This window comes from Podarcis filfolensis, assembly GCF_964270895.1.
Source record: "Podarcis filfolensis genome assembly, chromosome: 4".
Classification (NCBI taxonomy): domain Eukaryota; kingdom Metazoa; phylum Chordata; class Lepidosauria; order Squamata; family Lacertidae; genus Podarcis; species Podarcis filfolensis.
In genome coordinates this window covers 97,092,623-97,120,464 of record NC_139607.1, presented here as the reverse complement: position 1 = coordinate 97,120,464, position 27,842 = coordinate 97,092,623, and the positions used below count along the sequence as shown (strand labels likewise).

The window sequence follows — 27,842 nt, the reverse complement described above, 5'->3', positions numbered from 1 at the left end:
TGATGAATCAATCTGCAGACCAGCCACTGAGCCTCTTTTATAGCCTCTCGACAGGTTGCGCAGCAAAGCAAAGAGATTTATCGATTTTTCTTCTGAGCTCGAGACTCATCCATTACGTGCGGCAGGGGCTGGCTGCACTCAGCGCTGTGGGCAGGCGAGGAGAGGGGGGGGAGAAACCGCACCCCCCCCTCAGACTCGCAAGTTGACCAAGCGGCGGCTTCCACTTTCCGAAGTTCCTGCAGCCTGGAAGGAGCAATCAGACCACAGCACTCGCTGGAAGGATGCATTAGGCACCCGTTTTTCTGAGTTTATCGGGAGATTTCGGTAAAATAAAGATGGTAGGGGGGGTTATTCTTCTCAAACGCCAGCCCCCCGAGGATGGCTTCATCCATCGGGCTACGAGGAGGCTCAGGCAGATTTCCACTGATATGATATGCCTAGATATGAGATGGAGAATCAGGGACAGTCTACCAGAGAACGGAAAGCGTAGGGTCCGTAGCTAAGTAGAAAACAGGGCTGTCTTAAGTATATCCAGCGCCATGGTGCAAAGATCCCTTCAGCACCGCATCTCCCAGAGTCGTCGACCTTTTCCCAAGCCTCTGTGGGGATCGCTCTCTTCCCACGGGGGCTTGGGAAGGAAGCCGCATGTCCGCCAGCAATATACTGTATTTTTCCCTCCATAAGACACACTTTTTTCTTCCTAAAAAGTAAGGGGAAATGTCTGTGTGTCTTATGGAGTGAATGCGTGGTCCCTGGAGCCGAATTGCCCAGGGGCGAAAAGCAGATGGGGTGAGCTCCCGTTGCTCGGTCCCTGCTCCTGCCAACCTAGCAGTTCGAAAGCACGTCAAAGTGCAAGTAGATAAATAGGTACCACTCCGGCGGGAAGGTAAACAGTGTTTCCGTGCACTGCTCTGGTTCGCCAGAAGCGGCTTAGTCATGCTGGCCACGTGACCCGGAAGCTGTACGCCGGCTCCCTCGGCCAATAAAGCGAGATGAGCGCCGCAACCCAGAGTCGGTCACCACTGGACCTAATGGTCAGGGGTCCCTTTACCTTTTTATCAACTAAAGTAAAGCTCCTACCTGGGGGGGGGGGGTTGGTTCCTGCTTCCTCTCTCCGCCTGGGGCAAGGAGACACCTGCCTTGGGCTCCCAGCCCTGCCAAGAAGCACTGTATAGCCCTTGCTCAATAACCTGCTCAGTTACCAAATCCCCAGGGGAGCCTGTCTCCCACAGCTGAGATTTTGCACTGACAGCAGGATCACGGCGCCTTATGCACGAGTCGCCAGCCTCTGACCTGCTTGCGCTGGAAGCCCCACGTCGACGGGGCGCGGTGTGGAAAGAGGGGGTCGTGTTCCCAGTTCCCAGAGAGATCCAGCCCCCCCCAGAGCTCCTCTGCTTTCATGCTGCCGGAGGAACCCAAACCAGTCAAACTGGTTGACTGACACAGGAGGAAAATTCTCTGCAGCAGAGAAAACAAAACCGCAAAGAAAGAAAGAAAGAAAGAAAGAAAGAAAGAAAGAAAGAAAGAAAGGCAGAACAGAGATCCCAGGATCATATTAAGTTGGGAACATAAAAGCATAAGAAGAGCTTGCGGGATCAGGACAATGGCCCATCTAGTCATAGAATCATAGAATTGTGGAGTTGGAAAGGGCCCCAGGGTCATCTAGTCCAACCCCCTGCAATGCAGGAATCTTTTTGCCCAACATGGTTCTCGAACCCACAACCTTGGGATGAAGAGTCCCATGCTCTACCCACTGAGCTACCTGGAATAAATCCAGCATCTGCTTCTCGCTGTGGCTAGCCAGATGCTCTGATTGGAAACCTGTAAGCAGGATTCGAACACAAGACTCTCCCCTCTTGCGGATTCCAGCAAATGGTATTCAGAAGCACTGCTGCCTCCAGTTTTGGAGAAAGAGCGTAGCTGCTATGACTAATAGCCATGAATCATTCTCTCCTCCATTGTTTTGTCCAATCCTCTAAAGCCACTTCTGCCCTTCGGAGGAGGTGGAGTTGTGGGCTTCCCAGCCCCCGCGTGATTGGGGGTATTCCCAGGTGCGTCACCTCCTGGCCAGCCAATCGGCTGGCTCTGGGGGCGTGGTCTGCCCTATTTAAGGCAGGACGCAGCCGGGGATCTCCCTCTTTTGCCACCCACTAGCTATTCCTGCTTTTCCCACCCTCCCGCCCTATAATGTTTTAATTCCTTGACCTTGCTATGGACCTTGGTTGGTCGGTGTTGAGGGGCCTGGTAGGAATTTTCCCACTTGGCAAATTGGCACCAGCCACTTGGTTTTCTCCTACCTTTTAGCAAATCGTCACAACTTTCTTGGTATTGGCGGTTAGGCATTGGTATTGCTCTGTAGATGGAAGAAGGGAGGTAGCGCCATCACCTGCCCCGCATATTGAAGGGTAGTCCGATAAAGGATTCCGGGGGGCATGGCCCTGTCCGAAGCCTGGGGAGGTGAGGGCCTAAGGCACGCCCCCATCAGTGACCCCGGGGGAGTTCCTAGTTGATGTGCATCAGCCGGACTCCCCCTACTGGTGGTTAACCCTTCCCGGATTTCAAGCGGACGGACTGAAGTCGGATATAGTCAGTTAGGACCAATGCCTAAGCCAATACCGCTCATCACCTGTAACCAATAAAGTTGTGGCCTTATTTAGCCCATTAACCTTAAATAATTGTGTCATGTGTCATTATTTCCACCTGTGGGGGGCAGGAACTTGCCACACAATTAAGAGTCGCAGAATCATAGAATTGTAGATTTGGGAGGCCTGCGAGGCAGGGATCTCAATTAAATCTCAACTAATCTCAGCTGAAGCATTAATTAATGAATACTTTAGTTGACCTCAGAATAAAAATAAGAATAATAAATGTGACCTCAGAATCATAATCCTTGAAGTCAAACAATGGGGCACAGATTACGTTGCACCAGATCCACGAATAATCTCCTGGTTTGTTTTTAAAAAAATCCTTATTAAATTTTTAATATTTAATAAGGAATGGGGGAAATTTTATAATTTATCTTATGAACCATTGTAAACAGCTAAAATCATTAGTAGGTTTGGAATGACACATGTAGTTTAATGGTGAATTTTGGACACAAGGGAGAGAGGTCAAATATTTGGATTATGACTAAAGACGAAGGAGGAAATGATCAACAACAGGACCCACAAAGGGAAGGAGGGAAGTCCAGGAGATTCTTTGGAATCTAGTTTTTGTGTTGAATGTTGCATATGTGATTGTAAAACTTTAATCTGAAAACCCAAATCAATCAATTAAATAATAATAATAATCTCCTGGTTCCATTGTTTTTAAACTAAATGATTTGATTGTTTTTAAACTAAATTCCACTTCATTGGAATTTGGTGCAGAGATCTGGGGACATTTAAACGTTTGCTTCTGCCGTGATTTCTTGACAATGCAAATCACCACCTCCCTCCGCTTGCTATTGGCTGCATAGGAGGGGGGAGAAAAGATGCAAGAGACACGTGTAAGGAGGGAGGAGAAATTTGATTTAGTTCACAATCAAAGGCAAGCCAAATGGGCATAGTCCAAAGCAATAGGCAAACAGAAACAGCCATCCTTTTGTACGCTTTTGGTGCCTCTGTAGCTCAGTTGGTGAGAGCGGGTTGCTGATAGCACCAAGTTTACAGGTTTGATCTCCGTACGGGACAGCTGCATATTCCTACATTGCAGGGGGTTGAACTAGATGATGCTCAGAATCTGTTTGGGTGGCGAGTGCATAAGGATGGAGTTATTAGTGAAAAAGAGCCGGCAAAAAATTATGATGTTTGGGGGAAATGTGGGATGTGATCCATGATAGGCAGTCAAGTACAACATTCCTTGTAATGCTAGAGAAGACATGCGAGGGAATGTTTGGTCCAGCCAGTCAAAACTTCCTGTTCCTCCTGGCTGGAACATCCTTCCTTTCGCATGTGATAGAAGGTGGGCGTGACCTAACCTGTCCAGTTAACAAAAGGACGAATCACGCAGCACCCTCCTCATTTTTTGACTTCCTTCTTCGTTTGACCAGCTTTTAGCTAAGACTGCTCTGCTAGCTCTCAGCTAGCAGAAGCCCTGGGATTATTCCCCCAAATGGGGTAGATCCACATGTACATATTTGTAACTAAGCCTGCCTTCAGGAATCCAACCGTGAACTGATGTCAGTAAACTTCTTTTATTGACTTTGAATAAGATTGTGGCGACTTTATTCTTTTAAGAGGGACTCAAGGGAACTTAGGGACGTGGGTGGCGCTGTGGGTTAAACCACAGAGCCTAGGACTTGCCGATCACAAGGTTGGCGGTTCGAATCCACGAGATGGGGTGAGCTCCCGTTTCTCGGTCCCTGCTCCTGCCAACCTAGCAGTTCAAAAGCACGTCAAAGTGCAAGTAGATAAATAGGTACCACTCTGACGGGAAGGTAAACGGAGTTTCCATGCACTGCTCTGGTTTGCCAGAAGTGGCTTAGTCATGCTCCGGAAGCTGTACGCCAGCTCCCTCGGCCAATAAAGTGAGATGAGCGCCGCAACCCCAGAGTTAGTCACGACTGGACCTAATGGTCAGGGGTCCCTTTACCTTTACAAGGAAACTTTCCAGGAACGTACAATCCAATCTGAGACAGACTGAATTGTATAATACAGTGGACCCTCCGGATATGAATTAAATTCATTCCGGGGGTCTGTCCGCAACCCAAAAACTCCGTAGGGAGAGGCACCGCTTCTGCAAACATGCATGGCACAATTGAGCGCTTCTGCGCACGCGCACGGCGCACAGAGTGCTTCTGCACATGCGTGCACAATGACACCCGAAAGTATACACTTCCAGGTTTGCCACGTTCATAACCCGAAAGTTACATATCCAGAGTGGTACGTAACTAGAGGGTTCACTGTAGTGAGAGTCTCACACGAGCCTGCAACCAGACATTTGCTGTGGATGTAAAAAGGGGAATGTAACTGCTAAGTAAAGGAACTTGCTAGCGCAAGTTAGGAAGGATATGAATAAACAATATCTCGTCTCCTGCCACTCGGAACATGCCCACAGAAACAGCTTTGTAAGCTTGCGTACATTATGGCAAAAAACCGCAGGCAAAAATAGGAAGCATTTGCAGTGGAGGCCAGAGATGGCAAGGAAGAGCAGAGGTGAGAAGGAACCAAGAGAGCAAGGGGCTGGCGGGAGAACCGCTCCGAAGAAGACGCCACAGACCTTGAAGCCAGGAGGTGCTAGATGATGCCAGAGAGGGAAGAATGTGAGGGAGATTGGCCACTCGACAGGGTGGCTGAAAAGGAACAGTTTGTTATGTCTGGAGTCTAGATCCCGAGAGGGGAAACTCTGCCAGCTGTGGCCTCCACTGTCGGCGCTGCAGCCTTGACAGACCCCACGGGAGCAAGGAGGGCGGAGGACTAGGATGGGGAGGGATTGGAGAGCAACCAGCGGAGTGCAAATCTCTCCCGATTTGCATCTTTCCAATCTGAGTTCAGTTCTGCACATCAGGTTTGCATTTTTTAAAAAAATATCCCTCATGGAAACTTACCCGGTGAATTTTGCCTAACATCCACTGGAATGGGTGATTTTGAGATATTACCTACCCCCCAGTTCTCCCACTCAAAACAAGACCAGCTGCATCAATTTCGGGGACATAGGAAGGTGATGGCATTGGTACAACTAGCCGAGTCTTCTGTCCCGACTGGCAGTGACTCTGAGGTTTCAGATAGGAGTCTTTCTACTTGGAGATGCTACTGGAGATTAAATTTAGGACCTTCTGTATATCTTTCGAAAACCACCAGCAACCATTTGCACAGGCCTGCGCCCCCCTCGATATCTCCATTCAGATTTCGGTAGGATTTCAGCCAGGCAGCCCTGTTTAGGGAAGTTTTTTATATTGAATGCTGTATTGTTTTTAACACTCGATTGGGAGCCGCCCAGAGTGGCTGGGGAAACTCAGCCAGATTGGCGGAATACAAATAAATAAATAACTACTTAAATAAATAAATTTATTATTATTATTATTATTATTATTATTATTATTATTTATCCAGACATCAAAAAAATGAAGATCATGGCCACTGGTCCCATCACCTCCTGGCAAATAGAAGGGGAAGAAATGGAGGCAGTGAGAGATATTACTTTCTTGGGCTCCATGATCACTGCAGATGGTGACAGCAGTCACGAAATTAAAAGACGCCTGCTTCTTGGGAGAAAAGCAATGACAAACCTAGACAGCATCCTAAAAAGCAGAGACATCACCTTGCCAACAAAGGTCCGTATGGTAAAAGCTCTGGTTTTCCCAGTAGTGATGTATGGAAGTGAGAGCTGGACCACAAAGAAGGCTGATCGCCAAAGAATTGATGCTTTTGAATTCTGGTGCTGGAGGAGACTCTTGAGAGTCCCATGGACTGCAAGAAGATCAAACCTCTCCAATCTGAAGGAAATCAGCCCTGAGGGCTCACTGGAAGTACAGATCATGAAGCTGAGACTCCAAGACTTTGGCCATCACATGAGAAGAGAAGACTCCCTGGAAAAGACCCTGATGTTGGGAAAAATGGAGGGCACAAGGAGAAGGGGACGACAGAGGACGAGATGGTTGGACAGTGTTCTCGAGGCTGCCAACATGAGTTTGACCAAACTGCGGGAGGCAGTGGAAGACAGGAGTGCCTGGCGTGCTCTGGTCCATGGGGTCACGAAGAATCGGAAATGACTAAACAACTAAACAACAACAACAATGGCCCCAAATGGCTCAAAAGTACCCTCCCACTTTTAATTTGAGGGGGGGCACCTCTGTGCCTTAGGTACTGGAAATTTAGGAAACACTCCCCCCATGTCTTTGCTTGTCATCAGCCAAGTCCTTAATCAGACCTGAACTTGCAATCAAACCCCGGTTGATTAATTGCAGTGATTTAATCAATTAAAGCTTGAAGGAGCGACATCAGAGCCTCGTTACTTTGCGCTCCGATGATTGCACTTTTCCGGGAGGCATCTCAGGGAATGCCATGCGGATAGCTGAACCGACACCTGCAACACGAAGGTAGCAAGCACTCCAAGGGTTGATTGACACCCCTCCTGTCCGTCCCTCGCTGCCCATTTAAAATTTGCCAGGGTTCGACTTTCACGCCCCAAGGGTTGACGGCCGGGCCTGCCTGCTCCGCTGGACTTAAAGAGCCTTTTTATTACCCATAACTTTCACCCCCGGAAGAATTTTAATTACTTGCTGACTTCCAGCTGCCTTTTAATTCTCAACATTCTTTCTGGGGAACAGAACACACAGTGTGTAGAGCAGGATTTCCTTTCTGCCTAAAGCCCTGTTCTCCAAACTCCTTAAGAACATAAGGCAAACCTGCATGATGAGAGCAGTTTCTACCTTGTCCAGCCCCCATTCTCACAGACAGTGGTGGAGTGTTCCCGCCACCGCCCAGGGAGGGGCAGCCCACTGGAGTCACCCCCACCCACTGGCCAGCCCATTTTTAAGGGTTTCATCAGGAAGACATTTCTGACAGTAAGAGCTACAGTGGTACCTTGGTTCTCAAACTTAACCCGTTCCGGAAGTCCGTTCCAAAACCAAAGCGTTCCAAAACCAAGGTGCACTTTCCCATAGAAAGTAATGCAAAATGAATTAATCTGTTCCAGACTTTTAAGAACAACCCCTGAAACAGCAATTTAACATGAATTTTAACATCGAACGAGACCACTGAACCATAAAATAAAAGCAATAAACAATGAACTGCAGTCAATCAATCAATCAATAGCTGAACTGGGTTCCGCACAGTCACAAAAACAAAACAAAAAGAGCTGCGAAAACAAAAATGCGAAATAAATAGCAAAAACAGACAGACCTCAGCGTAACACTCAAAACAGAAGTGTGGCACTCAAAATGGAAGCATAACACTCAAAACGGAGTATGTTCAGCTTCTGAAAAAAAGTTTGCAAACCTAAACACTTACTTCTGGGTTTGCAGCATTTGGGTTCCAAGTTGTTTGAGTACCAAGGTGCTTGAGAACCAAGGCACCACTGTATTTGAAAGTGGATGCTTTAGCTGAGATTCCTGCATTGCAGGAGGTTGGACAAGATGACTAGACAACAGAAGTAAAAAATCCATTTTGCTCATCTTTCTAAACATTACAAACAAGCCAAAGGCACATTTAATTTCTGTTATCTTAAGTTCTTCCTGATTTTGAGTCGGAATCTCCTTCCTCCTAACTTGACTCCATTGGTTTGAGCAGCAGAAAACAAGCTTGCTCCATCTTCCGCAGGGCAGCCCATCAGATTTTTGAAGATGGCTATCATACCTCCTGTTCTCCAGGATAAACATCCCCAACTCCGTCCACTGTTCCTTATAAGGCTTGGTTAACAGACCCTTGAGCATCTCGGTCACCCTCCTCTGCACATGTTCCAGCTTCTTCTAGGAACAAAAATCATTAAGTTGTCCACCCAGACCTCCAGCAGTCTTCAAGTGGTCCATGGCAGAGGCATGAAGTGAGAGGAGCAAAGGGAGGAATGCAGGCGCAGTCTCTGATTGGTTGGAAAACACCCTGGAGAGAAGGAGACATGGCCAGCTGTAGGGAGGCTTCATGGGGGAAAGACCTGTCAGCGATGAACTGCTGTGATCATTCTATGTACAGGGCAGCTGTCTACCAGCTCCATCTGGTATGCAGGCTGAGACCCTACCTGCCCGCGGACTCTCTCGCCAGAGTGGTGCATGCTCTAGTTATCTCCCGCTTGGACTACTGCAATGCGCTCTACATGGGGCTACCTTTGAAGGTGACCTGGAAACTACAACTAATCCAGAATGCGGCAGCCAGACTGGTGACTGGCAGTGGCCGCTGAGACCATATAACACTGGTCCAGAAAGACCTACATTGGCTCCCAGTAGGTTTCCGGGCACAATTCAAAGTCTTGGTGCTGACCTTTAAAGCCCTAAATGGCCTCGGCTCAGTATACCTGAAGGAGCGTCTCCACCCCACATCGTTCAGCCTGGACTCTGAGGTCCAGCTCCAAGTGCCTTATGGCAGTTCCCTCAGTGCAAGAAGTGAGGTTACAGGGAACCAGGCAGAGGGCCTTCTTGGTGGTGGTGCCTGCCCTGTGGAATGCCGTCCCATCGGATGTCAAGGAAATAAACAACTACCAGACTCTTAGAAGACATCTGAAGGCAGCTCTGTTTAGGGAAGTTTTTAATGTTTGATGTTTTATTGCTGCTTTATTATTAATAATAATATTCTGTTGGGAGCCGCCAAGAAACCCAGCCAGTTTCATGGGGTATAAGTAACAAATTATTATAATAAATTATTATAGGCCTGTTGAAAGGGACTGGCTGGACAACAGAGGGTCAGAGGGAGAAGACTGGAAGGAGGTGATGGGGGCTGAAGGGGCAACAGGATTTTGTGAGCAGGAGGAACCTGTGACAGGGAGCAGTTCAGACTCTGAGGCTGAAGCAGAGGAGGGGGGAGATAAGAGACCGCCAAAGAATCCCGGGAGTCTCCCTCTCCTGCTGTGACAAGCTCCCATCCCTCCTGATCTCCAAGAACGTGCAGAATAACAAGGAGAGTAGAACAGATGCCAAAGGTGTGCTTAGGGAACATCTGGCAGTGGAGGAGCCTTCGTAAGGGTGGAAGGAAGGCACCTTCATTTCTGGCAACTGCTCTAGAGTGGCAAGACCAGGCATCCCCAAACACGGCCCTCCAGATGTTTTGGGACTACAATTCCCATCATCCCTGACCACTGGTCCTGTTAGCTAGGGATGATGAGAGTTGTAGTCCCAAAACATCTGGAGGGCCAAGTTTGGGGGTGCCTGGGCAAGACCTACTGGGGAAGGGTTGCGGAGTTGTATTCAAGGCATTGCCTCGAATAAAGAATAACTTTAACAGACCCTCCAAGTGCCCCTATTTTCCAGGGACAATCCCAGATTTACAGAAGCTGTCCCGGTTTCTGATTTGATCCTGAAATGTTCCGCTTTTCTTTAAGATGTCCTTCTTTTCGTCGGAGAAATGTTGGATGGTATGGAGTTATTCAACCCCAAGAGCCAAGGAGATAAGTCATACAACTTTTATACAACTTTTAGAAGACATCTGAAGGCAGCCCTGGACAGGGAAGGTTTTTAATGTTTTATTATGTTTTTATATATGTTGGAAGCCACCCAGAGTGGCTGGGGCAACCCAGTCAGATGGGCAGATGATTATTATTATTATTATTATTATTATTATTATTATTATTATTATACTATAGGAAAACCCTATTTTCATCGGAGAAATGTTGGAGGGTCTGCTTCACTGACAACTGACTCTGTTTCTTTGCACTGGCCTGCTTCTGAACCAAACCCTGACACCTGTGCAGATCCTGTTTTGCGAACAAAGAGTTAACTCCAACTCATTGGTTTGATTTATTGCTGCTCGCTCCTGACCGAAACATCACAGTTCGTATATCTGCAAGAACCTGCACGTAGCTTTTAAAGACGTGGCTCCCACATCGAACGGCTTTTAAGAGAGGACGGCTTTAGACAAGAATCAGGGAATCCGCTCGAAGACATTAACAGGTCTGCCGAGCTGAGCATCCCCTTTGCAACAGAAGCTTCTGGGAAGCCACAAATGGGACGTGCAGGCAAAGGACCCACCCTTGTTTGTTTGTTCGCCCCACAACAAGCGGTATTTATGATGAATAGACTTAATTGAAAACATCTACCAATTAGCCCCTCCAGGCCCCGGTTGATTTCTTCGAAAAGTAATAGGCTTCTAAACCTTCTTTCCTTTTCCCTTCTTGGCTATTTCCAGCTCTGGGCTACACCCAAATAGCAGCAGCAAAGAAACCATTAGACATATTTTATGAAAAGGAGGGGAAAGCACAGATCTGTGCACAGATCAATGAGGGTTAAACACAATTGCGTAAACAAAGCTCTTCCCAGCACAGCTTAGGAATCTGAACCCACCAGATACCTGCACTTTTAAGTATTTGCACACATTCTGCCGAACGATCCTTTTCAACATTTCTTCCCCCTTGGGTCCCACTAACAATTAGTGGACACAATCCCTTTAAAGTCATCGACTCAGCTGCTACCACCAGGCAGGGAACAGGTGGGTATGGGTGATTTTTACCGCACAGTGAATTTAGGCAGAAAAAAGGAAGAATAGCTTATAATTTCGTATTAGTGTTGCACATTTTGCTGTTATTTATGCAGCCCTCTAGATCCCTGCAGATCAATTTATACCTTGGAGAACTTATGTGTTAATATTTGACAATACCGGCGTCAATCCGTTGTACAATTAAAACTTAACGAGCTGCTAAATCATTCGAATCGTACCTATTCACCGAATTGCTGGAACTGAATTATTCATATGTGCTGGTGCTTATGGCCAAACCTTTTAATTTTTATCCACGTGTTGAAAGCCCAATCTTACAGGACAGCTGCAAATAATTTTTATTATTATCAATAATAATTTTTTAGACGTTTTAACTGGGTTTTTTAAAAAAGTTTTCATAGTTTTGTTTAATTATCAATGTGTATATTTATTAGTTTCTATTACGTTTCTATCCCAACTTTCCCCCAAGGAGCTCCGAGTGGCAGGCATCCTTTCTCCCTGTCACTACTTTATCCTTACAACGACCTTGCGAGGCAGGTTAGGCTGAGAGACTGTGACTGACCTAAGGCGATAGCCCTGAGCAACTTTCGGAGGAAGAGTAAGGAATGTAAATAAATACAGGGTGGAATTCAGGGCAGCACGAAGCAGATAGTTCCGCCCGTGAAAGCATTTCTTCTTCCAGACAGAACAATCTCTCTGTTATGTACTGAGTTGAATCGGATCCAAACTGCAGCAGTCTGATTGGCCCTAGAACAATAGGATTCAGAATGCAGCAGTCTGATTGGTCCTAGAACAATGCAGCAGTATGATTGGTTGGCAGGAACCACCCAATCATGCTCCAGATAGAAGTGAATCCACAACCTGATTGGCTTACAGTAGAATTCCGGAATTAGCCAATCATGTGCAGCCCATTGTGTAAATAATGTATATAAAGCAGATACCTTGAGGGGACTTTCATTCATTCCTCCTCACCACTATGAGCTGAATAAAGAGCATGAAATCACTTTGCGACTCTGAGTATATTTCACTCTCCTTCCATCCCTGCCTACTGTCCTGAAGGGGTGTGTGTCTCCTGACCCCACCCCAAAGCAAATTTTGGGAAGGTGCACAGGGTTGCATGGGGGGGGGAGCCCCTTTGTGCTTCCTGTTCAGGGAGGCAGGAGAGGATATATTGTTTACTAATATCCTTCCTAGCTTGCGCTTGCAATTTCTATAACTTATTAGAGTTTTACATTCCCCTTTTAAACGGACAGCGGGTAGCTGGTTGCAGGCTTGTTTAAGCCTCTCAGTATTAGATCCCTGGTAAGTTCCCTTTTAAGGGATGTGGGTGGCACTGTGGGTTAAACCACAGAGCCTAGGACTTGCCGATCAGAAGGTCGGCAGTTTGAACCCCTGTGACGGGGTGAGCTCCCGTTGCTCGGTCCCTGCTCCTGCCAACCTAGCAGTTTGAAAACACGTCAAAGTGCAAGTAGATAAACAGGTACCGCTCTGGCGGGAAGGTAAATGGCGTTTCCGTGCGCTGCTCTGGTTCGCCAGAAGCGGCTTCGTCATGCTGGCCACATGACCCGGAAGCTGTATGCCAGCTCCCTCAGCCAGTAAAGCGAGATGAGCACCGCAACCCCGAGTCATTTTCTAGAATATTCCAGACCAGCCTCCACTATCCTGCTGCCCTCCAGGCATTCGGGGCTACAACTCCCATGACCCCCTAGCATCGTACAGCCGTGCTGGCTGTGCCTGATGGGAGCTGCGGTCCCAAACATCTGAAGGGCATCAGGGTGGCGACAGCTGTTCCCGGTGATCATTTTCTGCTTAAAGATGCCTTCGTTCTGCCAGCCTTAGGACATGACCGCAGAACTTTCAGAGGACGAAAATCTGTGTGGAGCTGTGGCACACACAGCTCTCCTCTGTTTGTGTCGCTACTAATGCAGGGGTCAGCAAAGTTTTTGTGGCTTGGGCCGGTTCACAGTCCCGCAGACGGCATGGTGGGCCGGAGTGCACGTGTGTGTACGTGTACATGCATGCGCAAATGCTATTTCCGGCACTTCTTCTGGCACAGAGGAGGCGTGCGCAGCTTCCCATTGGCTGCAGGAGCTTCCTGCAGCCAATGGGAAGCCAGCCAGCGTCACGGAAGGCGGTCCCTGCTCTGCTCTGCGCCGGTTTAGGGAGCCGACTGAGCAGGTGGCAGGAGTCCATGGGCTCTGCTTATCTCCTGCTTGGACTACTGCAATGCGCTCTATGTGGGGCTACCTTTGAAGGTGACCCGGAAACGACAACTAATCCAGAATGTGGCAGCTTGACTGGTGACTGGGAGTGGCTGCCGAGACCACATAACACCGGTCCTGAAAGACCTACACTGGCTTCCAGTACGTTTCCGAGCACAATTCAAAGTGTTGGTGCTGACCTTGAAAGCCCTAAACGGCCTCAAAGGCCCAGTAGACCTGAAGGAGCATCTCCACCCCCGTCGTTCAGCCCAGACACTGAGGTCCAGCTCCGAGGGCCTTCTGGCAGTTCCCTCACTGTGAGAAGCCAAGTTACAGGGAACCAGGCAGAGGGCCTTCTCAGTGGTGGCGCCCGCCCTGTGGAACGCCCTCCCACCAGATGTCAAAGAGAAGAACAACTACCAGACTTTTAGAAGACATCTGAAGGCAGCCCTGTTTAGGGAAGCTTTTAATGTTTAATGTTTAACAGACCACTGTTAATACTTTGTTGGAAGCCACCCAGAGTGGCTGGGGAAACCCAGCCAGATGGGCGGGGTATAAATAATAAATTATTATTATGGGCCGGTTAAGCGATCCCCATGGGCCGCTTGTGACCCATGGGCCTTAGGTTGCTGACCCCTGTACTAATGCATCGATTTCACATCAGTATCGTGCTAGTCAAGGACTGCTTGATACAGAAAAGAGAGAAAGTCCCTGCTGAGATGGAGAAGCAGCCAGAGGAATGCTAATGGAACTGCAAAATAAAGCTTTGCTTGAGAAGGGAGTTGAAAGGAGGAGGAGGAGGAGGAGATACAGAAGAGGCAGGGAAAGCAGGAATCCGAGGGAGGGAGGGAGGGAGAGCGAGGAATCATAGAATTGTAGAGTTGGAAGGGACCACGACAATCATCTATCCCAGGGGTCAGCAAACTTTTTCAGCAGGGGGCCAGTCCACTGTCCCTCGGACCTTGTGGGGGGCCGGACTATATTTTGAAAAAAAAACTGTATTTTTCGCTCTATAAGACGCACCAGACCACAAGACGCGCCTAGTGTTTGGAGGAGGAAAACAAGAAAAAAAATATTCTGAATCCCAGAAGCCAGAACAGCAAGAGGGATAGCTTCGCAGAGAAAGCAGCGATCCCTCTTGCTGTGCTGGCTTCTGGGATAGCTGTGCAGCCTGCATTTGCTCCATAAGACGCACACACATTTCCCCTTACTTTTTAGGAGGGAAAAAATGAGTCTTATAGAGCAAAATATATGGTAATAATGAATGAATTCCTATGCCCCACAAATAACCCAGAGGTGCATTTTAAATAAAAGGACACATTCTACTCATGTAAAAACATGCTGATTCCTGGACCGTCTGTGGGCCGGATTTAGAAGGCGATTGGGCTGGATCTGGCCCCCAGGCCTTAGTTTGTCTACCCATGATCTATCCCAACCCCCTGCCATGCAGAAATCATTCACCCAACATGGGGCTCAAACCCAGAACCCTGAAATTAAGAGTCTTGTGGTTTTCCATCCATCTGAGAGTCTTGTGATCGACTGACTGAGCTCCCCCAGGTCAGCCCAGGGAGAGGGCAACCGGAGAAGGAGGGATACGGGGAGGAAATTTCATTCAGTTCACACTAAATTGCACTTTCCAGAATACGACGCACACCAGAACGTAACCCTCCTTCCAAAATTGCATTTCCCCGAATTTTGCAACAGCCAAGTGCAAGAATTCATTCAAACACACCCCCACACCCCCACGGGTGAAGCATGCATAAAACCACAGACACATATGTGTATGTGTGTTTTAATGATCTGAACAGAGTGAACGATTATGAGTCACGGGGCTGTGAAGAATGCAGGAATGCCAACTTGGCCCCATAACCGTTAGTGCCCAGGGACTTGGGTGCCATCCAGTGTGCATGGCCCTGGCACCAAAATTTCTGGGTGCCCGGCCCCTTCATGGGGAATTTTGTGAGTGCTTGGGCACCCAGCGCCCCAGGGAGTTAGCACCTATGGGAGACTGCGTGTATAAACTGAACAGTTTGTGTTTGGGTTGCTGTTTTGCTAAAGTTGTTCGCATTCTTTTACAGATCATAAACACTGTACTGAGATGGATGAATAGTGATGGGCTTCTTTTGTATCTCCACGCCTAGTCCTATTTTCAGGTTATCAGAAGCAGCGTCCAATTTATGCGAATTGCATATACTAAAAAACACACTGTCTGAAAACCTTGGTGTTTCCCAAATCCATTGCAAATCCCTTTCAGTGGGTGAACTCCAAGTTCCAGTCTGAAGGGAGTATGATCTACCCACTGTCAAGACATGCTAGCATAATTTCCAAAGCTTCCATTCCCATATTGTTGCTTTCCTGAACTAAGAAATACTGCCAAAGCACTGAGATACTTTTAATTTCTATCTATCTATCTATCTGAGGGACGCGGGTGGCGCTGTGGGTTAAACCACAGAGCCTAGGACTTGCCGATTAGAAGGCCGGCGGTTCGAATCCCTGTGACGGGGTGAGCTCCCGTTCCTCAGTCCCTGCTCCTGCCAACCTAGCAGTTTGAAAGCACGTCAAAGTGCAAGTAGATAAATAGGTACCATGTCGGCGGGAAGGTAAACGGTGGTTTGCCAGAAGCGACTTAGTCATGCTGGCCACATGACCTGGAAGCTGTACGCCAGCTCCCATGGCCAATAAAGCAAGATGAGCGCCACGACTGGACCTAATGGTCAGGGGTCTCTTTACCTTTATCTATCTATCTATCTATCTATCTATATCTATCTATATCTATCTATCTATATCTATCTATATCTATCTATCATCTATCTATCTATCTATCATCTATCTATCTATATCTATCTATCTATCATCTATCTATCTATCATCTATCTATCATCTATCATCTATCATCTATCTATCTATCTATCTATCTATAATCTATCTATCTAGCTATATCTATCTATATCATCTATCTATCTATCTATCTATCATCTATCTATCTATCATCTATCTATCTATCTATATCATCTATCTATCTATCTATCTATCTATCTATCTATCTATCATCTATCTATCTATCAATCATCTATCTATCTATCTATATCATCTATCTATCTATCTATCTATCTATCTATCTATCATCTATCTATCTATCTATCTATCTATCTATCTATCTATCATCTATCTATCTATTTCTAGGGCTCCCCCCCCATAAATCCGTGGGCACCATTGCAATTCTAAGAGAACGAGGCGTTCAGGGTGAGTTCTAGAAAAACAGCGCTGTTCTCTAAAAGTTTTACTAAGCAGATTATGAGGGATCTTGACTATGGGGGGGGGTACGTCTTCTAAATGTCCAAAATGCCAGCGCTTTCAAACTTATATAGATTGTGTTATGCCCATGTGGGTGCTAAGTAACAGGCATCCACACACTGTAATTCTTCTCTCTTCAGAGGTTGCTGGGCCCCATAAATTTGCCCCTCTGTCGAAAATATGTTGGCCTCCATCCCTGCCTCCGAGGCTGTTATGATATCCACTTCCAGGCAAAGGAACACAAGGCATATATACCGATCCTTAGATAGCCCAGCACTCTGATTCCACTCGGCTGCTATTTCAAACGGTGTTTGAGTTTGGAGAAGAGAGAACTTTTGCTAAACTAACGGCTCGGAAGAGCATTGTTGTTGTTTAGTCATTTAGTCATGTCTGACTCTTCCTGACCCCCTGGACCAGAGCATGCCAGGCACTCCTGTCTTCCACTGCCTCCCACAGGTTGGTCAAACTCATGCTGGTAGCTTCAAGAACACTGTCCAGCCATCTCGTCCTCTGTCGTCCCCTTCTCCTTGTGCCCTCCATCTTTCCCAGCATCAGGGTCTTTTCCAGGGAGTCTTCTCTTCTCATGAGGTGGCCAAAGTATTGGAGCCTCAGCTTCAGGATCTGTCCTTCCAGTGAGCACTCAGGGCTGATTTCCTTCAGAATGGAGAGGTTTGATCTTCTTGCAGTCCATGGGACTCTCAAGAGTCTCCTCCAGCACCAGAATTCAAAAGCATCCATTCTTCGGCGATCAGCCTTCTTGATGGTCCAGCTCTCACTTCCATACATCACTACTGGGAAAACCATAGCTTTAACTAGACGGACCGGCAAGCCACTCCAGCATCCCTGCCAAGAAAACTCCATGGAAGAGCATAAGGAGTGCTAAATGGCTCATCTAGTCCAGCATCCTCTTCTCACGGTGGCCGGCCAGAGAAACCCACAAGCAGGATTTGAGCATGAGAGCAACTCTCCCCTCCTGCGGTTCCCAGAAACTGATGTTCAGAAGCATTGCTGCGTTCCTTCAGTGGTGGCAAAGCACAGCCCTTATGGCTTGGAGCCATCAACAGCCCTCTCCTCCATGTATTTGTATAACCCAGGCATCAAGGTGGGTGGCCACCATTGCCTCCTGTGGCAGTGAGTTCCACAGTTTAACTCAATTAAGTTAACTCAAAGGTGCCTTCCCTTGGCATTCCATGGACTACATATTGATTTGAGATGGATGTTGAGCCAGAGGCTCAGAGAGGCATCTTATCTATATATGAGGACAGATAGATCCCTCAAGGTTCTTTTCTTCACTTGAAAGCAGCAGTGTGGGTTGCATGAGGACCGGCCCCTTGAGAGAGGGGGAGTTTAATACTTTCCCTTGCGCCGATTCTCAAATTCAAGTCCTTCCTTCAAGCTGCAAGGAAGAAACAGGTACACCCTGAGTGCTCACTGGAAGGACAGATCCTGAAGCTGAGGCTCCAATACTTTGGCCACCTCATGAGAAGAGAAGACTCCCTGGAAAAGACCCTGATGTTGGGAAAGATGGAGGGCACAAGGAGAAGGGGACGACAGAGGACGAGATGGTGGGACAGTGTTCTCGAAGCTACCAGCATGAGTTTGACTAAACTGTGGGAGGCAGTGGAAGACAGGAGTGCTTGGCGTGCTCTGGTCCAGGGGGTCACGAAGAGTCGGTCACGACTAAGCGATTAAACAACAACAAGAACACCACCTGCCTTGAAACCAAACCAAACCCAGAGTTAATAGCAGCCAGGAGGGGAAAGGGTTAAGCCCCTGGTCCCCACAGCTTCTCTCCCCTCAAGTAGAGAAAAAGACATAGGGGCTTTGCAATCAGATTTTCTGACATCACATAGCTTGGCATTTCAATGCAGCTTTAAAGGTGTTAAATTCATTTGGCAACGGTGGCATCAAATTTCTGTGCAAAACCCCCCCCACGAAAAACCAGAAAGACTATCCAAAACCTATGACGAACCAGGTCAGCAGGCTATTGGTCTGTTTTGTCTAGCAGGGTTCACTCTGGAGGGCTTTGGGGTCTCTGAGAGAGGCAGTTCCCATCAGCGTGGCTCCCCTTTTCAGGGGAGATGCTGGACTAATGCTCTACCAAGACTGGGATATGAGAAGCCCAGGTCAGACCATTTGCCTATTGAATCCAAAAATGGCAGGAGGGGCTGTGGTGGTCGCAGAATGTAAGGAGCTGCCTTCTAGACCGCTTGCAGCTGTCCATGCTCTCAACCTGGAGCATGGCGGATGGGTGGTCTTCCCCCATTACTTACTGCCTGATCCCTGAAGCCGTAGATGCCAGACATTGAACCTGAGACGTTCTGCAGTCAGAGCAGGTGCTCCACCAATAAGAGGAAGCTCCATCCTTGACCAGCTCCGGGGTGCAAATCTACTCTCTTCAGGGTCTCAGGCAAAGAGACAAAGCTATTTCCCATCCTTTGACCCTATTAGAACTGGACATCTCCAGGACTGAACCCCGGGCCTTCTACAAGCCCAGCAGCTGCCCTGCCACCAAGTCCCTCTCTTAGTAAAGCAACGAGAATAATGCCGTTTTGGGCTCTTAATTTTGCCTAAGAGGCTTTTCTGCAGTTAGGTGCCTAATAAAAAGATCAGTCAATCAATTATAATTATGGAGACTCGACGCTCAGTTTGTAAGCGACTTGGAACCACTGAAGGCACCTCCGGGAAGCCCCAAGGGGTGTCTCTGGAAAGGGACCCACCCACCCAACCTTCCCCAACCCCAGGTCTTTGGGGCACCCTTTTCCAAAGAGGGTGGGGGGTTTCCAGCTGAAGCAAACGCAGGCAGCCCCAGGCGAGATCCGGCTCCCCTCCTCTCTCTCCCTCTCCCTCCCAGGCAGCCTTACCGGGTCGTGTCCTCCTCTTTCTCCGGGCTAGGGGTCTCTCTCTCCTGGCTGGAGGCGCGAGCCAGCCTCCTCGCCGGCGCGTGGGAACCTGCGCTGCGCTCTGGCTCCGGGAAGCGGCGCGCGGGGCGGACAGCAGGGAAGGCGGTGGGGAGGGAGGGCAGACACGCCCCGGGCCAGCCCTCCAAGCCCGCCCCGTCGGAGGCTCCCGCTGCTGCCTCGCTCCTGCAGCCGCCACCCTCCGTTGACACCTGCTCCACGTCCATCCCGGGGACCTCTAACCAGATCTCCATCCCCTTTGGGATGTCAGGGGCGCGCGTCTTTGGAAAAGGGGAGGAGGATGAGTTCAGAAGCGGGGTAATTTCAAACCACAATTCCCTAAATTACGATACGATAATCTGTATTGTCATTGTCCCATACAGAACAACTAAACTGAAAAAATCTACATCAGGCATTCAAAAACCAACAAGCCTGCTATTCCAGCCTGGTTAGCCCCCTAAAAACTCTGATACTCCATAATTAAATACAATATACTCCCATAGTGGCTACCTTAAAGGTAAAGGGTAAAGGGACCCCTGACCATTAGGTCCAGTCGTGGCCAACTCTGGGGTTGCGACGCTCATCTCGTTTTATTGGCAGAGGGAGCCGGCGTACAGCTTCCGGGTCACGTGGCCAGCATGACTAAGCCGCTTCTGGCGAACCAGAGCAGCACACGGAAATGCCGTTTACCTTCCCACCGGAGTGATACCTATTTATCTACTTGCACTTTGACGTGCTTTCGAACTGCTAGGTTGGCAGGAGCTGGGATCGAGCAACAGGAGCTCACCCTGTCACAGGGATTTGAACTGCCGACCTTCTGATCAGCAAGTCCTAGGCTCTGTGGTTTAACCCACAGCGCCACCCACATCCCTGGAGACTACCTTAAAAAGGTAAAGGGACCCCTGACCATTAGGTCCAGTCGCAGATGACTCTGGGGTTGCGGTGCTCATCTCGCTTTATTGGCCAAGGGAGCCGGCGTACAGCTCGAGACTACCTTACACTGCGTTCAAAACCAAAATCGCATTTGGATAGAAACTGTTTATCAGGCGGCTAGTCCTAGTCTTTATAACCCTGTACCTTCTTCCAGAAGGCAGAAAAACCAATAAAACCAATAAAAAACCAATAAAATATTTAACTAGCTGAGGGTCTGTCCCCGCCCAACATAAAGCTTGCCCCCGCTAACATAAATCCTGGCTACGCCCATGAGGCGGCCCCCCTCAAATGTTTTATAATGGGTTTTTTTGTGTGTGAAGATCCCTTCGGCCCCTAGGAGCTGGCTCCTATGCTCAGTTGCAAGGGGGCCAGCTTGAATAATATATGGGGGGAGGTAAGCCCCGCCCCACATAATAATAATAATAATAATAATAATAATAATAATAATAATAATAATAATTAATAATAATAAAGTGCTTTTTTCAGGGGGTACTCAAGAGTGGACAGCACGGCACCTCTTTTTGTTCTTGTTAAAAGGTAACAACTTCATAGTCAGTACTGCAGAGTCGTAGCTATAAGAGGTTTTTGGCAGGTCTTTTTCTTGCCCCAGAGGGCTCATAGCCTGCTTTTTGTGTGTGTGTGTTTACGTACGCGTGCAAATGTGTGTTGTGGGGGACCAAACTGGGTCTTTGACCTGGGTGAAATAAAGCCTGGTTTCGCCCCTGAGTACCAGCACTTATTTTTCTAGGAAAAAAGCACTGGTAATAATGATAAAGATGAAAATAATAATAATAATAATAATAATAATAATAATAATAATAATAATAATATAATACTCCGTCCATCTGGCTGGGTTGTCCTAGCTTCTCTGGGTGGCTTCCAACACATAAGAACATAATAAAAATAAAAACTTCCTGGTACAGGGCTGTTCTCAGATGTCTTTTAGAAGTTGTATAGTTCTCGACATGGCACATACACACCATTTGAATTGCAATGCCCATCAAGTTTTTTTTTTTGGGGGGGAGAGTCCCCTCAAATATTTTATTGGGGGCTGCAAGTTGGCTTCTATGCTAAGATGGATCTTTTTTACAGGGGTTATTTGGGTGGCCGGAAACTTATGTCCCCACTGTGGAAGGATGTGTGGATCCAGAATTGGCCTCCACAATCACTTACGGACTCACTGTTAAGACCGTGTTCATGGAAGACAATCTTACTCATGGGTAGGCAAACTAAGGCCCAGGGGCCAGATCCGGCCCAATCGCCTTCTAAATCCAGGAATCCGTGTGTTTTTACATGAGTAGAATGTGTCCTTATATTTAAAATGCATCTCTGGGTTATTTTGGGGGGATACAAATTCGTTCATTTCCCCTCCAAAATATAGTCTGGCCCCCCACAAGGTCTGAGGGACAGTGGACCGGCCCCCTGCTGAAAAGGTTTGCTGACCCCTGATCTTACTCAATTACGAGTGATCACAGAAGATGAAGAAGAAGAAGAAGAAGAAGAAGAAGAAGAAGAAGAAGAAGAAGAAGAAGAAGCATAGAAGAGTTGAGAGGAAACACAAGGGTCATCTAGTCCAACCCCTGCAATGCAGGAATCTCTTTGCCCAATGTGGGACTCGAACCCATGACCCATGCTCTACCAACTGAGTTACCCCAGCAATTTTATGGACAACACTCTCCTGGGCTCCTTGCCTCCTGCCTGTCCTAACAACGAACTTTCCCCCAGTTTAATAAGCGGCAAGCAAACCGCCGGATCTTGCAAGGCAATTTCTAAGAGCAAGCTCCAGTTAACTTTCTCCCGCAGCGCTGCCTCTGTGAAGCCCCGAAGCAAGGAGGGAGGAACGTGGCGACCGTCCCCTGAATGTTTGGGGGACGTTGGTTTCCCAAATAACATTAGTTATTGTCAACATGCTTAGTGTTGCTATCGTCAACAGATACAACCTTGTTTTGGGAGCAGGTTACCTGAAGGATCACCTTCTCCCATAAGTATGTACCTGCCTGGTCCTTTGATCTTCACCTGAGACCCTTCTCTAGGTGCCCCACTGAAGTTAGCCAGGTGCCCTCTAAAGAGAAGGCCTTTTCGGTGGTGGCACCCTATTTGCCGAATCGCCTCCCCTCAGAGAAGCTCGCTAGGCATGGAGTTTTCAGCACCGGTGAAAGCCTTTTAATCCTTCAATTTAATTTCAACGATACATTTTTAGAAAAGGTTAGTGTTATGTTGTGGGCGAACATATCAGACGACACAGCAATTTTTCCAAAGCAGCTCTTTATTTGTAAGCTGGAACAGAACTGAACTGAGGAGCTCAGTCAGCCTGCTTATGTAGCGCTCCAGAACAATGTAACTGTTGCAACTTTCTAAAATTATCCAATCACTGAACGTCACTTTCGATCCTTCATTTGCATAACTATCTACAGTATCCCCCTGCTGGCCCAGGGTGAGAACTTCAGTACATAACAGTTAGGCTGGGTGTGTGTCAGGTTTCCGTCAAGTGAAGCGTTAAGATTCCCAGAAATCAGCGCAGCGCAAAGAGGTCCCTTGCAAACCACCCCAGTGACTTCTGCAGACTTGGTTGGGCTGCTTTCAATTCGAAATTAAATCCAAATATTAACATGGGCCAAAGTCATGCAGTTTATTGAAGAAACCAGAGGCCTTTCTTCTGGGCATAGTTGACCAATCGGTGTTAAAGAAGGATAGAACTTTCTTTATGTATGCCACAATAGCAGCAAGAATACTTATTGCAAAATATTGGAAGACACAAGATCTACCCACTTTGGAAGAATGGCAGATGAAGGTGATGGAATATATGGAATTGGCGGAAATGACCGGCAGGATCTGAGATCAGGGGGAAGAGTCAGTGGAAGAAGATTGGAAGAAATTTAAAGATTATTTACAGAGATATTGTAAAATTAATGAACTTTAGAATAATGTTGGATTAAAATTAAGAGGTTTCTAGCTGTAATGGGTTAAAAGAATATGAAAAAAAAATGGGTTTATAAAAGTAAAATTTCAAGATCACAACAATTTAAGAATAAAGATTTGGGTAGAATAAAGAGAGAAACAAATTGCTGAGCTAATAAATTGAACTGGAATACAAAAAAGAGAGGTATGAGGAGGTCCAAGAAACAAGTAAATGAAAAATCATGTGATGGAAAGACTTTTTTTTCTTTTTCTGTTTGTTTTTATTTTTTGTAATGTAAAAATCTTAATAAAAATCTTATAGAAAAAAACAACAAAGTCATGCAGTTTAATGCACTTAACGGCACAGCGAACAATCGGTGACGCAAACAGTCACCAAAATTCATCCCTGCTGATGCAAGCTGAGTGCATTATCGCCTCGCATTTCGCCCCCGATTCAGTTTCCTACCGCCTCTAGGTTGGGTGTTTTGGCACAGTTCCTTGGGAAACCGTTCCATACATTTGAGCCAGGAAGCGCCCCCAGATAATAACCCACACTCTTGTTTTCCCCCCAGGAGGCCTATATACAATGCGCTCATCCTTCGCAAGTTCAGAGGGTCTAGACTCTGCAGACTCAATGCCCACTGTTTATCTTTCCAGTGTGAAAATATGCAGACCCACATTTTTAGCAAGTCCTCGGAATCTAGAGCACCCAGAGGCAGCTTCCCATGAGGTCAGATCTTACGACAATCCAAATGGGGTGGGAAGGATGTGAAGCCACAATGGGATATCAGCTTTGGTTTGTCAATGCACTGCTTGGCACGAGAGACTTTGTTTTGGGTCCCTGCTTACTTCTAAGGGACACGGGTGGCGCTGTGGTCTAAACCACTGAGCCTCTTGGGCTTGGCGATCGGAAGGTCGGCGGTTCAAATCCCCGCGATGGGGTGAGCTCATGTTGCTCTGTCCCAGCTCCTGCCTACCTAGCAGTTCGAAAGCACACCAGTGCAAGTAGATAAATAGGTACCACTGTGGCAGGAAGGTAAACGGCGTTTCTGTGCGCTCTAGTTTCCATCACGGTGTCCTGTTGCGCCAGAAGCGGTTTAGTCCTGCTGGCTGCATGACCTGGAAAGCTGTCTGCGGACAAACGCCGGCTCCCTCGGCCTGAAAGCGAGATGAGCGCCGCAACCCCATAGTCGGCTTTGAGGGGACTTAACTGTCCAGGGACTTAACTGTCCAGGTGACTTCAGGTCCACAGGTGGACAGAGTTTAGCCCTGGTTGACTGCTCACGTGACATACAGTGGTACCTCGGGTTACAGACACTTCAGGTTACATACGCTTCAAGTTACAGACTCCGCTAACCCAGAAATAGTACCTCAGGTTAAGAACTTTGCTTCAGGATGAGAACAGAAATCGTGCTCTGACTGTGCGGCAGCAGCAGGAGGCCTCATTAGCTAAAGTGGTGCTTCAGGTTAAGAACAGTTTCAGGTTAAGAACGGACCTCTGGAACGAATTAAGTACTTAACCCGAGGTACCACTGTACTCCGAAGGAGTAACAGCAATGAGGTTGCCCTGCTGTTCATGGAACAGAAGACGGAACCTGGGCTCAAATTTACAAGTGCCTTTTGGTCCTGCAGTTTATTAAGATGCTTCTCGCGGGTGGCGCTGTGGGTTAAACCACAGAGCCTAGGACTTGCCGATCAGAAGGTGGGTGGTTCGAATCCCCGCGACGGGGTGAGCTCCCGTTGCTCGGTCCCTGCTCCTGCCAACCTAGCAGTTCGGAAGCACGTCAAAGTGCAAGTAGATAAATAGGTACTGCTCCAGTAGGAAGGTAAACGGCGTTTCCGTGTGCTGCTCTGGTTTGCCAGAAGCGGCTTAGTCCTGCTGGCCACATGACCCGGAAGATGTACGCAGGCTCCCTCGACCAATAAAGCGAGATGAGCACCGCAACCCCAGAGTCGGCACGACTAGACCTGATGGTCAGGGGTCCCTTTACCTTTACCTAGCCCCACAAGTTTTGCATCTCCCTTTACAGCTCTGTTCCTAGGAACTTCTGATGCTTAATTCAGGGGGAACCCTGGCTCTTTAAGGAGCTTGGCGCAGCGAGATTTACAGCAGGCCTAAATGAAGCGAAAGGGAGAGATTGATGGATTCAGTCTGGGCCCGAGCATCGCACAACGGCAGCCAACACACCATTAGCTCATGTTTGATAAATGGGAGCAGAAAGACCATTAGACAAGAGGGACTTCGCCAGAAGGCCATCTGTGCACTCTTTGCGGGAAGGACTTTGTAAAGATTGCAGAAGGCTGTCATCTGCAACTCTTCTGGAGGGGAGCCGGGATTCGTGTTTACAGGAGAAGAGATCTTGGGCTCCGAGAGTGATGTGGCTAGGTCCCCAGATGCTCAGGGCTGGGGAGATAAGGAGAAATGCTTCTCGGAAGAGGTGACATGAGAGAGGTTTATAAAAGGATGCGTGGCATGGGGAAAGAAAAGTACTTTCTCCCTCTCGCTTAGAACTAGAACTCGTGGGAATCAGATGAAGATTCGGGGCAGATAAAAGAAAGCACTTTTGCACACCACAGAGTAGCTGGGGAAACCTAGCCATATGGGTGGGGTATTATTATTATTATTAATAATAATTTATTATTTGTACCCCGCCCATCTGGCTGGGTTTCCCCAGCCACTCTGGGTGGCTTCCACAGAGACCAAAAATACACTAAGATGTCACACATTAAAAGCTTCCCTGAACAGGGCTGCCTTAAGATTTCTTCTGAATGTCAGGTAGTTGTTTATCTCTTTGACATCTGATGGGAGGGCGTTCCACAGGGCGGGCGCCACCACCGAGAAGGCCCTCTGCTTGGTTCCCTATAGCTTTGCTTCTCGCAATGAGGGAACCGCCAGAAGGCCCTCAGAGCTGGACCTCAGTGTCCGGGCAGAACGATGGGGGTGGAGACGCTCCTTCAGGTATACTGGGCCGAGGCCATTTAGGGCTTTAAAGGTCAGCACCAACACTTTGAATTGTGCTCGGAAACGTACTAATTATTATTATTATTATTAATAATAATAATTATATATATATATATATATATATATATATATATATATATATATAAAAATTTTTATTAGTTTTTTAACATATCATTTTCAACAGTAATTAAACATACTTTTGCATCTTATTCCATTTTTTCGACTTCCATCAATCCTGTCTGAAAATTTTCCAATCTAATCTCTTAGTATGCATTTCTTATCTTCCCTATTACATTTCAAACTCATAACCATATATAAATATCTCTATCTTTTTCTACTTTGTAACACTTCATATATTTCTCCTTACAAAACTTCTTGTAGTCCTACTAGCGTAATTTGTTGATTACAGTTGCTCTGCAAATAATTCATATACTTCCAGTGACAGCGAGTTTCACAGATTTTTTTTTTAATATATATATATATATATATATATATATATATATATATATATATATAACCTGTGGAACTCGCTGCTACAGGAGCCAAGCACACCAGCTTGGACCATTCTATTCTGCTTTGGTCAGACCACACCTGGAGTCCTGTGTCCAATTCTGGGCACCACTGTTTAAGGAGGATGTTAACAAGCTTGAAGGTGTGCAGAGGAGGGCGACCAAGATGACCAAGGGTCTGGAAACTAAGCCTTATGAGGAACGGTTGAAGGAGCTGGGGATGTTTAGCCTGGAGAAGAGGAGACTGAGAGGAGATAGCATAGCCATCTTCAAATACCTCGTGGGTTGTCACATGGAAGAGGGAGCAAGCTTGCTTTCTCCTGCTCTGGAGGGTAGGACTCGAACTCATGGCTTCAAATTACAAGTAAGGAGATTCCAACGCAACATCAGGAATACCTTTCTGACAGTAAAGAGCTGTTCCAGAGTGGAACGGTCTCCCTCCAGAGGTTGTGGACTCTCCTTCCTTGGAGGTTTTTAAGCAGAGGTTGGACAGCCATCTGTCATGGTTTAGCTGAGATTCCTGCATTGCAGCGGGTTGGACTAGATGACCCTTGGGTCCCTTCCAACTCTACAATTCTATGATTCTGTGAGTCTATGAGTCTGTGAGTTCTGAATACCAGTTGCTGGACCCGAGCACAAGAGCAATAGCCCTTTCTGTGGTTCTCAGCAGTGGCATATACTGTATTTTTTGCTCCATAAGACACACTTTTCCCCTGCTAAAACATAAGGGGAAATGTCTGTGCGTCTTATGGAACGAATGCGTGGTCCCTGGAGCCGAATTGCCCGGGGCGAAAAGCAGATCGTGCTTTTTTTTTTAAGAAAGAGGGAAGGGAGTGTTGAAACGAAGCCGCTGAGCAGCTGATCGGCAAGCAATTGGGAGGGAGATAAGGGACGCTAGTGATAAAGGAGGCTGCCTGGGAGCAGGAGAGGTAAAAGCATATGGATCCTCGGGATTTTTGCATTGGGTCACCCCAAATTTACCATCAGATCACATAGCATGTCCATGGCTACAGCCTGCACCAAAAAAAATCACACATCCACTGTTTACGTGGCGCAAAAACATGGTTACAAAGCACAGATCCACATGA

The 27,842-nt window shown here is 47.4% G+C and overlaps 1 protein-coding gene and 1 long non-coding RNA gene across 2 annotated transcripts in view; one reads left to right on the top strand and one right to left on the bottom strand.

Annotated features, from left to right (window-relative positions):
- Positions 1–19,522, bottom strand: part of P2RY6 (pyrimidinergic receptor P2Y6) — a 47,031-nt gene extending 27,509 nt beyond the window's left edge. Inside the window, exon 1 of the mRNA XM_083610019.1 lies at positions 19,417–19,522. The gene's annotated coding sequence lies outside the window, so the exon portion shown is untranslated. The remainder of the gene's footprint in view (positions 1–19,416) is intronic.
- The window catches only part of LOC310760986, a 221,998-nt gene that overhangs the window by 85,818 nt on the left and 108,338 nt on the right, over positions 1–27,842 (top strand). The window lies entirely within an intron of this gene.